At 40.6% G+C, this 15150-nt stretch overlaps 1 pseudogene; it reads right to left on the reverse strand.

Moving 5' to 3' along the window:
• Positions 1-420: 420 nt before the first annotated feature.
• LOC145548563 (uncharacterized) lies at positions 421-10374 on the reverse strand (annotated as a pseudogene).
• Positions 10375-15150: the final 4776 nt, after the last annotated feature.

Here is a 15150-nt window from a genome sequence, read left to right on the forward strand (position 1 = left end):
TCCTACGGCCAAAACCGAGACCCCCCCATAAACATTGTGTTTTCCTTGATTTGTTGAAATCTCCAGTGAACATATGCAAGTAGGTCTTTGGAGACCATGGAGATTTCATCAATGATTAAGATTTCCACATTAGAAAAAACTGCCCGCACTTCATCCAATGAATTTCCAAGTCCCTTGTACGGTGGTTTTAAACTCTTGGGCAGTTTCAAGATGGAATGTAAAGTCTTCCCCGATATGTTGTACGCTGCAGTACCAGTAAAAGCTGTGAGGAGCACAGTGGGCTTGGACATGTCACCAATATCAAGAAGTCTAGGAAGCTGGCGCAAGAGCTTGGTTGCCTCCTGGTAAACACATTTGATGACATGAGATTTGCCACAGCCAGCTCCTCCCGTCAAGAAATAAAAGAATGGTTCTGGGTCGTCACCCCAGACGCGCTTCAGGCACCAATCGCGAATGGCGTAAAACACAGATGCTTGAGTCTCATTTAAACTCCTGTACATTTGTCTGATGAAATCAGGGCTCAATTTAGGAGCTTCAATTTTTGGCATGTCTCCACTGTTGACATTAATTTCATAATCTGGAATAGGGTCCTGTTCTTCTTCCTCTTCCATTGGTGGTCTTTCAGCAGCGCATTCCAAACGGTCCAACTCAACCTCGGGTGCAAAAGTGTTCCAAGCGTTACGAACCGGGCCTTGCTTTTTCAGTTCTTCCATAATCTTGTCAATTTTCTTACCTTGCCCTTCATACCTTTTGCGGTTGAAATCCACATACCGTTTTACCTGATACCTACCTCGGGAACCATTGTTGTAAAAGGCTTCGTAGGTTTTGTGTTCCTCGTTTCTAAGGTCCTCATCTCTTCTGTGTGGAAAATACAACTTCAGAAGTCGTCGGTAAAACTTTTCGGGGGTTTTTTTCTCAGAAAAGCGAGTAAATCTAATGACTGCAGGTTTGCCCATAGTTCTTTTCTGGATGTATCCTGCATCATTAAGGAGGGGAATTGCGTTTGGCCCTTCAATTTGATTACCGTATAAAACCCTGTATTCTGACGCAAATTCTGCAAGGCACATGTGTTCAAATTCCAGCGTTTGTGGTCTGTTGAGATATTTTTCTGGCAATCCTGTCATCCAAACATTCTCTTCATCTGGGGACATGTTCACGAGTTTACTCATCGGAAGGCTCATTTTCACACCGTCTTCATCTGTTTGAAGAAAAATAACACTGCGTGAGGATTTTTTTAGAGGTAGGCTACAAGTGCGCGCAACAGATTCTTGAGCACTGACCTCTCTCTGTTTTGAATATGCCTGCATTATTTTTTTCATCTCGTCGCGTTGGTTCACATTGGCCGTCTTTAAATCATCAACAACGGACTTGAGGAACTGTGCCATTTCGTGCTCTGGCTTTGCTATGTACGACATCATGTACTCAATGCAGCTATACTCGTCAAGCACATACTGAATGTCCATGTTGGCATTCCATGCCCGCAGAAGATCAGGATTGTACCCATTAACCCAGCTGTCTTTGGGATCACGTTTCATCATTACCACCATTCCAGAAGTCAGAGCATCAACGTGGCCATTGTACTCCACTTTGGTCATGTTACAAGCATGGAGTAACTCTTCTAAATCCCTGAAAGATGATTTCTCATCCTTCAGTAAGTCCCTTATTGGTTTCAGTTTCTTTTTAGCCTCTCTTTGTAGGTTTGAGATGAATTTTGATCTGGATTTTTGGACTTTCTCCTACCCTTTTGCTTTTCTAGCTTTGGTTTTTCGTCGTCATTTTCCAGATCAAAGTCGAATACAGGCACCGTGATTCTGGTGCGTTCCATTGGTAATTTGGGGAATCCAAATCGGCATTCAACATTACCTTTTTTGCATGATTTGAGTGCTTTTTGCTGTGCATTTGAACCTCTGATACAATTTTGTGGAGCTCGGGATCTTTCGTCTCATCAGGCAACTGACAAGATATGTAACGATCTATGAACTTTATCACTTCATCGCAACATGAGGGGTCTTCCATTTCAGGTGTGTCCTTAATCCATATCACAGCATGTATATGGGGTGAACCCCTTGCCTGAAATTCCACGCGATAAAAGTAATCCTCAACTTCTCCAATGGGATGTGCAGGGGAAAGAATGAGGTCTCTAAACAGTGCGTCCACTCTCTTTTCAAACATGCGCATGACAGTGACAGGGTTGCTCCTAAGAATGTCACACTTTGCATTCCAGTCAAGTTCAGAAAAACTTACCTGCTCTCCATGTTGACCTTTGATGGCCTCAATGACCTCTGGCCATCTCATTTCAGCAGCAGAGAACGTGCAAAAGAAAGTGGGCTTTCCAAGTTGCCTCACCATGGCGTGCAAATCACGTAATCCTTTCTCCCAATAAGCAGGAGTTCCTCGTAACGGCTGCATGAAGCGAGTGGCCTCTTTGTTCTGGATTAGTTTTTCCAACTCGTCTTTGTCCTGTAGCATTTTGCTAGAAATGTTTTTTCCATCTTTGGTGCTTGGTTTCCCTTTCCTTGTCTGAATGGACATACTATCATTGGCAATATTAGTTTCTGTAACAAACTGAGCAAAGAAAAGGTAACTCTGGTCTTTCGCAAACCGACTATCTATTGAGAAGAGACGTACGTTGAAATACATACTCGGTGAAAGTTTAACACGGCGGGATTCATCTAACGTATTTATTCCAGTGGGGAAATGTACAGGATACGCTTTGGCTTCAAGTCTTGGAACACTGAAGAAGGAGATGGGCTTGTTCCCCTGGGCCGGCGCAATGCTAAAAATTCCCTCTCCATAAGACAGTACTTCCTGTGCTATGTCAGGAGGCTGCATGCAAGTGTCCAAGATCAGACCAGGTCGAAGTGCCTGATGCTCTGCCCCTATGTGGTCAGGTTGCTGGTCTGCTGCATCCATTTCAGTCTCCTCTGCTTTCGTATCCAAGTCCTCAACTGGATGGTCCTCCTGGAAACCCTCAAATGTGGTACTTTCATTTATACTTACGTCTTTGTAATCCGGATGACTCTCTTTAAGCTTGCCCAGTCCAGCTAACACATTTTTCATGTTGACCGTGTAAAAGTATTGATGGCCTTTGTACTTGGTTTTCCTCTTCAGCTTCACCTGTAAAAGCTGGGCTTCAGCACGGGGCCTCGGAAGACTGTTTACAACAGTTTCCATGTCAGAAGGAACACAGACAACTGCTCCATGTATTGCCCTTTGCTGTCCCTTGGGCAAAGAAACAATTTTTGCAAAAGGCAGAATTTTTGCAATTAATTGCCTTTCAAGAACATTCAATTCTGCAAGCTCTGAGGGAACAGGAGCTAAGCAAAGATTATTTGCAACAGCAATTGATGGCATCTTTCCCCTGCTTAGATGGCTGTCACACGTGTAGCAGATCCATTCCCCCATCCTCTCTTTGGGTACAGAACATGGGGTTGAGCAAGCAGATCCACACACATGGACATACGTACCTGTTAGACAATCAGCTACTACACACATATTCTTGGTATATTTATCTCTTTTACAGTGCTTCACTTGATTGGGGAAAAGAGCTCTGTGACACACAGTGCAAACATATGTGGGTCCATTTTGAATGTTCTTATAAAAGTTTTGTATTGCAGCTTTCATTTCATCACTCATCAGGGGCGTGGAGTTTGTATGTGGAAGCCTACGTTTCTTTTGTACTTCCTTCTAATTCGCAAAGCATGCTGCAGTGTGAAATTTCTGAAAAGTGCCTGTTTTGATAGTCTATCTCTTCTATTGTCAGCACATTTTTTACTATGTTTGACCTGGTAAGCAAGCTCACTATGATACTTCTCCTTCATATATTCACGCATTGTTTTTTTGTGTTGGCTTCTAAAGACTGGATTATCTCTGAACCGATTCCTGATGTATGATTTTTGTCTGCTTCTAAACACAGGATCATTTCTGAACCGTTTCCTTATATATTCAGCCATGTAGGCTTTATGACTGGCTCTGAAGCTGTGGTCAAAGATCAATCTGTACTTAACATAATTTATTTGTCTCTTCCGGAAAGACGCATTTGTCCTATATCTATTTTTTATCTGATCCTTCCTCTCTGCCTGTTTAAGAATATGTTTTTTCAGGCCTGCAGTTTTTTGGTCTTAAATGTTGGAGATGTTACATATCTGTCTTTTCATATGCACTTTCTTTATTTTTCTTTCTACATTCTGTCTCTGTGCGTTTTAACCCTGTCCCTAATCTTTCTTCTCTTAGCTTTTGGTGCTTTTGACACATTTGGGACGGTTTGAACTGTCTCCTCTAATATGTTGCAACTTCCCTAAGCCAAGGAGGAATTTCCTCTTCAGAGGTGCTATCTGTTTTGAAAACAGTTGGACTTACTTTTGTGCCCCAGGTGGAATGTTCTGAAAGCAGAATCCTGAGAATAGCCGTCATTTTCCCTGACAAAACCTACTGGCACAAACTCATAGGTGGCATTGGGTCCGCGGTCACGAAAGAGCTTGTGCAGATGGTTGACCATGTCAGACAGATTGCAGAAAGTCATCATCACTGCAGTACCACCAAGGTGGGGCAGGCCTGCTGAATTTCTTGAATGGGAATCAAAAACTCCAAACCGACCGCTTCTGTCCCTGAAGACTGCAATGCACTCAGGAGTCACCAAAAGAAAAGCATGGGTGACATTTTCCGACAGACATTCCAGTTGCAGGGCAAGAGGCAAACCCAACTGTCGAGTTCCTTGAGGGCTCTGAGCAAAAACATGACCTACTCTCAAACCAGTGGTGTGTACTGCATAGATGTTCCCATCTGTCAGTACATGGTCAGGCATCTCTTCAAAAGTCAAGTGATTGTCACGAAATGTTCCATCACTGATCAGTTGCTGTTTAACGCCGGTATAAAGTTCATCTCCTTTTTCAATCACTCTGTCAAGCAACACTGTGTCAAACTGCAATGCCTCATCGTGGTAAGCTAAAAATGTGAGTGCCATGCATGTGCACTGGTGATTACGGGAAAATGCAGCATACCTCCTGTCAGCCTGGGAATGAGTAGCACTCACCAACAGGACCGGTGGACCGCTGATCCCGGGTTCCAGCGCAGAAGCCTGTAACATAAAAAAAATAACGTTTCAGTATTTATACAAATATTCAACTAATGACTACCACCACAATTAGGCCTGTTGTAAACACGTTTTTTGCAGTTTAGAATCAATTATTCTGATGATCAATAGATTAATTGAAATAAAATTTTAATAAAGTAACATATTGGTAAATACGGTCATTACAGCAGTTTCGGATCGGATTACAGAATAAATCCATATGTTCATATTTGTGCATCTCAAATGAACTTTTCTGTACTTAGAAATTAATCTAACATTGGCTAAGTTTTTTAGCCAATCTGAAAAACAAAACCCAATTTTTTTTAAATTGATTAAATAAAAATTAAAAAGGCACAAAAAAATGAAGCATCACGCCCACCATGTCAAAAACTATTTTTTTTTTAGATACATAAACTCACTATTCACAACCATTTGTAGCTTTTTTGCTCATGTGAGTGACAGGATCTTTTGCACCTTTGTCATACACAGAACAGCGTAGGCCAAATTTTTACACATGTCGCAATGTTCCACCCATTTGTTGTGACTGAGATGGTAGGAAGGATTACCTGGCAGCTCCCATCCCGGACATGGTCCTCTGGTGGCACGGGAGAGGACTCGGCAGGGGCCTCGGTGTCCATCGGGGGGACCGGTCTCCGTGCCTCGCGACGAGCTGGGCTGGTGGTCTCTCTCGGCGCTCCCTCCATCTATAAATCAACAGAAGCCCTCAACTTGGTGCAAAGTGAACATACATCTTAAAATCTATGATATGTTTTCTGAAACGGTGTCACACCTGCTGCTCCACCGGACTCAGCTTGGAGGGATCAGAAACTGGACGACGCCTCGGACTCGCCTTCTAATAAAAAAAAATATATAATTTTTAAAACCAATTGTGGCACATCAAAATCACATGGTTATTTAAAAAAATAGAATAAAATACCTTCTTCCCCTTCGGAGAACATGTAGGTAGCGGAGCGTCACGGCCAGACGCAGGAACGATCCGGTCCATCTCCTCCAGCAACGCTGGGCTGAACCACACAGGATTCGGGGGGATGGAAGAGTCCAACAGGTCTCCCTATAAAATAAAAGAAATAGCTTAAAATAGATTCATTTGTACATTGAGGACACAACAAGTTTTGCTTTGAGGTGAAGAAAAGCGTACCTGATGGTCAACCATCCTCCCAGTGATGTGTGGAAAGCCATCACCACCCTGGACCTCACGCGACGTCTGTAAACATTGAAAAATCATTTTCAGTGGCAGCAAACCCTTTGGATCCAGGGTATACATGTATAGTAATTTTAATAAACTTTAATTTTACCTTTGAACTTCCTCCACAGAAATCATATTATTGCTTTATGTGGTATTTTCTGCTATACAACTTTAAGGGTGAAATGTTACAAATTCTTTTTTCATTTGGAAACACAGTTATTTCACATACACAGTTAATAAATTTCAAGTGGACATTTTTTTTATTTCTTATTGTGAGCTCACAAAGGTTTACTACCTTAACTCCTGGAGCTGACCACAACTGGATGCTGCTTACTAGCTGCTTGGGGAGTGGCTCTTCTTCATCCCCTGGTGATTGACTCCTTACAGCTGCGCAGCGCCGCCATTCCTCAGCTTGATCTCTGAGTAGCTGCCTCTACACCTGTCTTACCTCATCTTACCCTTTATGCCTATAATTCTCTAGATTTCTAATACAAATGCATCGTCGTTATCATCATCTTCACAATCTTCACTGTGCCTCAGACTCTTTTTGCAAGTTTCACTTTTTTGTCTTGCAGTTAAAAACAGACCACCCCTGTATGCTGCACATTTATTAGTCCATAATTCTTATGTACAATAACCAACTCTGAGTGTCTTAAGTTTTTTCTTGACTCATAGATTGATACATATTCATGTGTACTCTAGTTATTCATTTATTCATTTTATATTTAGTAAATTATTTAAACACTTAACAGTTATGTATACATTTCTATAAATTTTATATTACTTATGGTTTCATTTCTATTTACTAATATTAGCACCCTAGACAAACTACCTTTTCAGCAAATAAGTAATTTCCACTTGGGCATCAATAAACTACATTTTATTCCATAAACCACTAACTACATGTTACAAAATGTGTTTGACAGACTTACGTCACACCAATCAATGGCAAGATTTTGAGTACTCAAAAATCTCGCCATTTTTGAGTTACTCCAGTCCAACTTGTCAGTGCTCTTTTCGTCGTTACTTGGACAAATTTACCCAGTTTCTTAAAATACGCCTAATTATTTTTTGAACCGAGGGACGTCATGTAGCACTTCATATTTTATGTTTGTAAGCCAATCCCTTTCACATTTTCAAAATGCCGGTTTTTAAGATTTACCTGATCTTCTGGCAAAAATGGCTCAATATTTTAGCATAATTCCATTTTTCTTCTCAACACAATTAAAAAAAAAACAAAAAAAGTTATTAGTTCTAATCAGCACTTTAAACAAAAGTTGAAATGAACACTCAGGGAGGACTCTTGCTACTACCCCATCACAAACAGACATGTTAAAAAGACAAATATACACATTCATGGACTTTTAAAGAGTTAAACATGCAAAAACATTGCTTAAATCAACTAAGTATGTATCCAGTACCTTCCGGCCACCAACCACAGTCCAGTCGAAGGGGTCCGAACGACGGGGAGCGCCACCTCCCAACCACAACCAGCCGGGGCAGGGACGTCTCACCGCCGGGGGGGAAGCCGTCCCAGGAGGGGGAGGAGCCAACGTCACGGGAGCTGGAGATTTCGGTGCACTTAACTCAAGTTGCGAGCAGACGCCGCCTGAAGCAACTGAGCAAGGACCTCCATCCCAGGATGGTCGCTCAGGTGAACCTATAACAGTTAAAGACATTTTATAAAATACAGTACACCTAATAATATTTTTAAAATTACAAAAAAATCTATTTAACTTACGCCATCCCTGCTCCACAAGTGCAGGCTGCTCAACGGGAAATGTCGTAACAGGCAGGTACCGAACATCTGGACAGAAAAAAAAAAATTTATTCTTATGTCCGTCACATAACAATGTAGTAATTTAAGATACGAATGGAAAAATAAGTCATTTTTATACATCTGAACCCTGAACACCATGAAATGTTAATTTGCTGAAGTTTTAGTATAAACACAAATTGAATCCGTCACTTACTTCTCTGAGCAGCCACACGGCGATACTCCTGCCGCAGCAGATGTTGTGCACTTTGGTCCACGACAAGTCGCGGAGGAAAGTCCACAACAACCACCTGTCAATTTCAATCAAAATAAAAGAACCAAATTAACATACGACAAGTTTTCAGATGTATTTGATCATGAATAACGCAGTATACGTATACTTACATTAGCAGAGAGTTCGCAGACAGTACGCAACAACCTGGCAAAGTCCCGTCCGGCCTCCACGAAGGTCCTGCTGGCGGTCAAGTTGTTGCTTGGGGCCAGAAGACAGATCACCTCGGGGCCGAGGCAGAAGTGTATTCGGACCTCAAGCCGCAACTCTTCCGCAGAGGCTCCAGGGGATGCAAGCAACCCTAAGGAGAAGTCGCCGTTTGGCATGGTAGAATACCCATCCACGATAGCACGCAGATGAGAATCACCAACCAAAAGAGCAAACTGAAGAAAAAAAGAAAGAAAACCATTAAAGTTTGATGATTGATTTTATCATCCAAACCAAGATTTGCATATGAAATTGACAAAAAAAGTACCTTCTTCTCCAGAGCCTCGGCAGTAGGCAGAACCAACTTGCAGCTCCGTCTGGTCACCCGGGAAGCTGGCCACGTCTCCACCCGATGGCGACGCCCCGTCCCACGGCCTGTTTAGAGACATGCAATTATCAAATTAGACTTTCAGCCTCTGAAAATTTAACAACAAAACAACAAAATTTTATACACTACGTGACCCAGGAGAGGTCGATGGCGCACGGGGATCCTCCTGGCGGACCACGGCAGGCGACATCTACAAAAAATAATAAAAAAATGTTTAGATTAACCACAAATATAACTGGATTAGGTTATTGTAAATAAATGATCCTGAACTTGTCAGAACTTACCTGGTCGGGCAGGCCACCCTCCAGCAGTCGCGACGTCTAAAGACATAATGAATGAGTAAAGCAAAAGACTTTATCATCTAACAATAAGTTAATAAAGTAAAATGGTAGCTATACCTTCTTCGGCGGAGACTCGGTGGTGGTCCAAGCCCGAGCGTGAGCGTGATGTCCCCGGCTGTCAACACAGAAACAATTATGATCATGCTTAAAGTCAAACTACAGTAAAAACTACTGTTAGACAAAAAAATTATGCGATTGTAATTTATATACCTTGGCGACGTCCGGCACACTCTCCAGCTTCCTCCATCTCACCTTAGCAGACTCGGACCGACGCCCCGACGTGGCATTCTGCAAACCAGAATAAAAAAAAGACACCTGGGGGGAAAGCTGGTTATTTACAAATAATATCTAAAATAAACAGTATTGTAGGACTATGTGTGAATGTTACTATGCAAAAAACTATTTCAATATGTAGATAAGTATGTGTAGGATTAAGAGATATGTATGTAGATGGATTAAGTGATGGTGTGGTGATGCAGAGGTTAGGATCTCAGCAAGCAGCAGTAGGAAACTTCCAAATCTCAGTCTCGCACAAGTGAAAAGCTGTAATGAGAAGCAAAATAATGCCATTAAAAAAGAGGTAAAAATACATTTTTTAAATATTTTTAAAAACTTTAGAAGTTCTGAGGCTTGTAAGCAGGACCAAGATATTTTTACAACTGTTGCAAACACTATACATTTTACAACATGGTCAAAATATAATGAAAAAGCAGAGATTAAACAAATAAATATAAGGGTTTTAAATATGTAATTGAAAAAATAATTTTAACAAATGAACCAAGTCTTTTAATGTATGAATAAATGAGGACTATGAGGATTAAGCTGTTAATATGCTCTCCGGTCAGACAACTTCAAATATGTAAGCTATGCTCCACCATTAGCAACCATGTTTACTTCCGCAAACACTGAGCTCTTCTTCTTTTTATGGCGGTTGGCGAACACCGAGAACGCGGACACTATTGCGCCCTCTACTGCACATGCGGGACACTTTCAGGTCGTTTGCCCGTTCACTCTGCAGAACACATACAGGTCGCATTTACTGGTAGTGTGAACGGCCCGGGCAAAAACAAAATAAAAATCGGAATTACCAAAAAAGTCAGAATTGGATCACTTCAGGCTGCAGTGTGAACGCACCCAAAAACACCTGAAAGGCTTCAACTGCGAACCACCATCTTCGCGAAACGTCGCTACAAAAGCTTCAACTATAAACCAGACGCCCTAAACACTCAAATCGATCGGTGTGGACTCGCAGTAGTATGAAGTCATTGGGATCTGCCCACTGCTGTGCTTCTAACACAAGCAAAATAAAAACCGCACCCTCCCAGGTGGAAAAATATCTCACATAATGCCGGTATATGACTATATATCACATATAAAGATACGAAAGAAATTACATGATAATTAAAAACACCACAGCAATTTATTCTTTAGCGTCTTGTGGGCGTACAAACATTTAGCTTCCCGTATAAATCCAGAAAAATCCTGTTCCATCAAGCTAGCAAGTACGCAATCAGAGCCACAACGAAATATTGCACAGCAATTAAACTTTTAAAATCGACCAACTTTCTCAAACAACACATTAAATCTAACAACTGTAAGCATTTACAATAATATTCTAATCAAATTAAAAATTAAAATACTATATTTTATGGAGAAAACACAAACACGTCTTACCTTGACCGTAGCAGACTCGGAAGCAGAGAGTGCCAGAAAGTTCCAGAAGCTTCAGCGGCTTGGGAATTCATGTCAGCCAATCAGAGATTGGCATTTTCCAGCGTGTATGACGTGTCCTACAGCTGACCAGTCAGCTCAGCTAAACAATAATTTAAAAAATGCAACAAAAAGCTTTTTTTGAGACTGTCAACACAGCTGGCTGGCAGATTTAGCACCTTACGTCACAGGCGTAGGAACAAAATGTTAGGTGTCAGCCAATCAGAGATTGACATTTTCCAGCGAGTATGACTCTTCTGCTAACCGGTCAGCTTTGCTAAACAACAAATGTTAAAAAGGCAACAACGATAGTTAAAATGCTTATTTTAAAAGACACTGAGCAAGGCAGTCTACAAACCTGAGAGGGGAAAAAAATAGCTGAAATGCTTATTTAACCCTTTAGTGCATGGATTTTGATCATGCACTAATGAATTGTGATCATTTGTGTCAGTATTTTTTCCCAATGTTTTTTTTTTTTCTTGACGCATAAAAAAGGAAGGAAAATATTTTTTGTAAAAAAAAAAAAGAAAAAAAGGATTTTATTATATTTTTGATGATCAATTGTAATTTTTCCAAATAAAAGTTGTTATTTCAAAAATGCACCAGTAGTATTGTTCTTTAGGGGTTATATAATGAACAATATTTTTTTACCTGCAGGAGTTGTCTTCAGCAGAAGAAAGAACCAATCAGCATAATTTTTGTCTGTCAGCAATATTGAATATTTTTAAAAATTCTTGCATTTGCAGATGATGGCAAGAGATTGATATTGTATTTATGATGCATTAGTGTCCACTTCAGTGTTCTGTGTGCATTGACAGCAAAAATAGCTAAAATCTCATTTTAAGAAAGACTGATGTAAATGTACTGCCTTGCTCTGCAAGACAGTCCACTAACCTGATAGAAAAAATAGCTATAATGCTCATTTTTTTAAAATGAGGTAAATGTACTGCCTTGCTTCGCAAGGCAGTCCACTAACCTGAGAGAAAAAATAGCTATAATGCTCATTTTTTTAAAAATGAGGTAAATGTACTGCGCAAGGCAGTCCACTAACCTGATAGAAAAAAATAGCTATAATGCTCATTTTTTTAAAAATGAGGTAAATGTACTGCCTTGCTTCGCAAGGCAGTCCACTAACCTGATAGAAAAAATAGCTATAATGCTCATTTTTTTAAAAATGAGGTAAATGTACTGCCTTGCTTTGCAAGGCAGTCCACTAACCTGAGAGAAAAAAATAGCTATAATGCTCTTATTTAAAATGAGGTAAATGTATTGCCTTGCTTCGCAAGGCAGTCCACTACCCTGAGAGAAAAAATAGCTATAATGCTCATTTTTTTAAAAATGAGGTAAATATACTGCCTTGCTTCGCAAGGCAGTCCACTAAGCTGAGAGAAAAAAATAACTAAAATGCTCATTGTAGGAAAGACTGATGTAAATGTACTGCCTTGCTTTGCTATGGTGTGCACTAAGCTGAGTAATTTTTCAAAAACCTATATTAAACACTGAGGAGGAGCGTCAGTTGGTCATGTCCCATAACTTTGCCTTGAAGCACCTGGACAGAAAACCGTAAGCCCTAGAAAAATTTCGAAAACATTTTACCGGAGCAGACATGCGGTGCTATCTCCTGACCAACTTTCATACCAATAGCACAAGTTTTACGGCCATGAGAACGATTTCAAAATTATTTTGGGGTCAAATTCCACCCTGTTTCTCACTCTCGTGAGCGGCAGTTGGTTTCAGTTACACTCTAACGTTTCGGCAGTTGGAAATTTCGCTCGTTTTTCGCTTTTTACGTCGCCGTCGTAACTCCGATCCCCTATAAAAGTAATAGCTCCCTTCTCGGCATCGAGCCGCACGATTTGATACCACTTTTGTGGGTGGGCACGCAGCGGTACGAGCCGCATTAACGGTGATGGAAGAATAATAAATAATAAAGAGACATTCTATTGGGTGTAGAACAATAGGTGCCTGCCATGCAATGCATGGAGGCAGTACTGACTTGCTTTGCAAGTCAGTACTGCTCTCCTTATGCATTGCTATGGCATGCCCCTAACTAGAAAATTCCTGCAGAAATTTTAAAGGGGCATGCCAAAGTGTGCCCGTCGGCTTTGACGCAGCGTTATGATGTTAAAAATTAGCGTTAATGCTAAAGAAAGCTGCAACGTAGTCAATTAACTGTGGAGAGGCAGAAGCATGTTGACTAAGCTGTAGTTGTACCATTCATTATGTTAAAATTGATGCATGAGCTAAAATTAGCCAATATGCTAATGTTAGCTTAAATGCTGGCAGTAGCATGTGGAGCAACAGGACCATGTTGTTTTAATTTTACTACTCCATTCGGTATACTAAACATGTCTAATTAATGAGAAAATTTGCTAAAGCTAACTATAGGTAAAAGTGCTAGTACACTAGTCAAAGGAAGTGAAATGCTAATGTTTGTGCTAATGTTAATGAACTGCCTTGCTGCGCAAGGCAGATAGTGAACTGCGCAAGGCAGTTCACTATCTTGAGAAATAAATAACATAAAAAAGCTTATATTAATGCAACACCTACGGCGGTGCACTAACACGAGAGGAATATGCAGACTTTTATTTTGAAACTTTCAGTTAGCGTCTTTTTAACTACCACACCAATTCATTGTGTTACTGTAGTTTGTTTAAACCAGTCACATAAAGCACAAAAGAGGAAATACCTGATGTGAAAAATGCCAAGGCTTTTATTTTGAAACTTTCAGTAAACTTCATTTTAACTACCACACCAATTCATTGTGTTACAGTAGTTTGTTTAAACCAGTCACATAAAGGCCAAAAGAGTAATGACCTGATGTGAAAAATGTCAAGGCTTTTATTTTGAAACTTTCAGTAAGCTTTATTTACAATAGCTTTACAATAGCTTTTTTATTTACAGTGGATTACACACTAATCCAATGTGTAACTGTGGTTTGGTTAATCCAGCTATATAATGCCCCATACAGCAAGTAGATCTAAATGCCAGCTCATCCCTATGTGCTATTTGAGAGTTCCGCCATGTTGTAGTTCTGACCTTCAGTCATTGTAGTTCTAAAGAGCAGCTCAACTATCGTGTGAGTGAGACACAAAGGGATAAACAGATTCTAACGGTTTGAAGCAGTTAGTTTATCTGAACAAAGCAGTCCAAACATCTCCATCCTATTCAGGATCTTTTAGAGTGATCCGAAAACCGTGTGAAGCATATAGTCAAGGGGGCTCAAATGCTAATGTTTGTGCTAATGTTAATGAACTGCCTTGCTGCGCAAGGCAGTTCACTATCCTGAGAAATAAATAACATAAAAAAGGCTAATATTATTGCACCGCCTTCGGCGGTGCACTAACACTAGAGGAATAGGCAGACTTTTAATTTGAAACTTTCAGTAAGCTTCATTTTAATGACCACGCTAATTCAATGTGCAACTCTGGTTTGTTTAAAGCAGTCCCATAAAGCCCAAAAGACCAATAACCTGATGTGAAAAATGTCAGGGCTTTTATTTTGAAATTTTCAGTAAGCTTCATTTTAAATAGACACACTAATCCAATGTGTAACAGTGGTTTGGTTAATCCACCAATATAATGCCCAAAACAGCAAGTAGCTCTACATTCCAGCTCAGCCCTCCTCTGTAATAACTGAATGATCCGCCATGTTGTAGTTCTGACCTTCTGCTCTGCCCTCTGTATTAAGGTGTTTCACCATGTTTAGAACTACAGAGACCTTGTAGGCCAAACCAGCAGTTGCCATAGCGATCAAGCCTCTGCCAACTGCTGTGTGTGTGTGAGAGACACTTCATGCAACTTTGAGAACACCCAGTCACTTTTAATGAAAAAAGCAGTCTGAACGACCCCTTCCAGTTCAGGAACCGTTATGCCGATCCAAAAACCGTTTGAAGCGTATGAGAGGGCTACTTGTCGTCTCCGATAGTCCCGTGATTCATATCTGTAGGTCATTCACAATAATTGCACTGATGAGAGAAAAATGGTGTGTGCAGAGGTCAGTAATTTTTCAAAAACCTATATTAAACACTGAGGGGGAGCGTCAGTTGGTCATGTCCCGTCACTTTGCTCTGAAGCACCTGGACAGAAAACCGTAAGCCATAGAGAAATTTCGAAAACATTTTACCGGAGCAGACATGCGGTGCTATTTCATGACCAACTTTCATACCAATAGCACAAGTTTTACTGCCATGACAGCGATTTCAAAATTATTTTGGGTCAAATTCCACCCTGTTCCTC

This window comes from Poecilia reticulata, chromosome 18, assembly GCF_904066995.2.
Source record: "Poecilia reticulata chromosome 18, P_reticulata-male-v2, whole genome shotgun sequence".
NCBI classification, from domain to species: domain Eukaryota; kingdom Metazoa; phylum Chordata; class Actinopteri; order Cyprinodontiformes; family Poeciliidae; genus Poecilia; species Poecilia reticulata.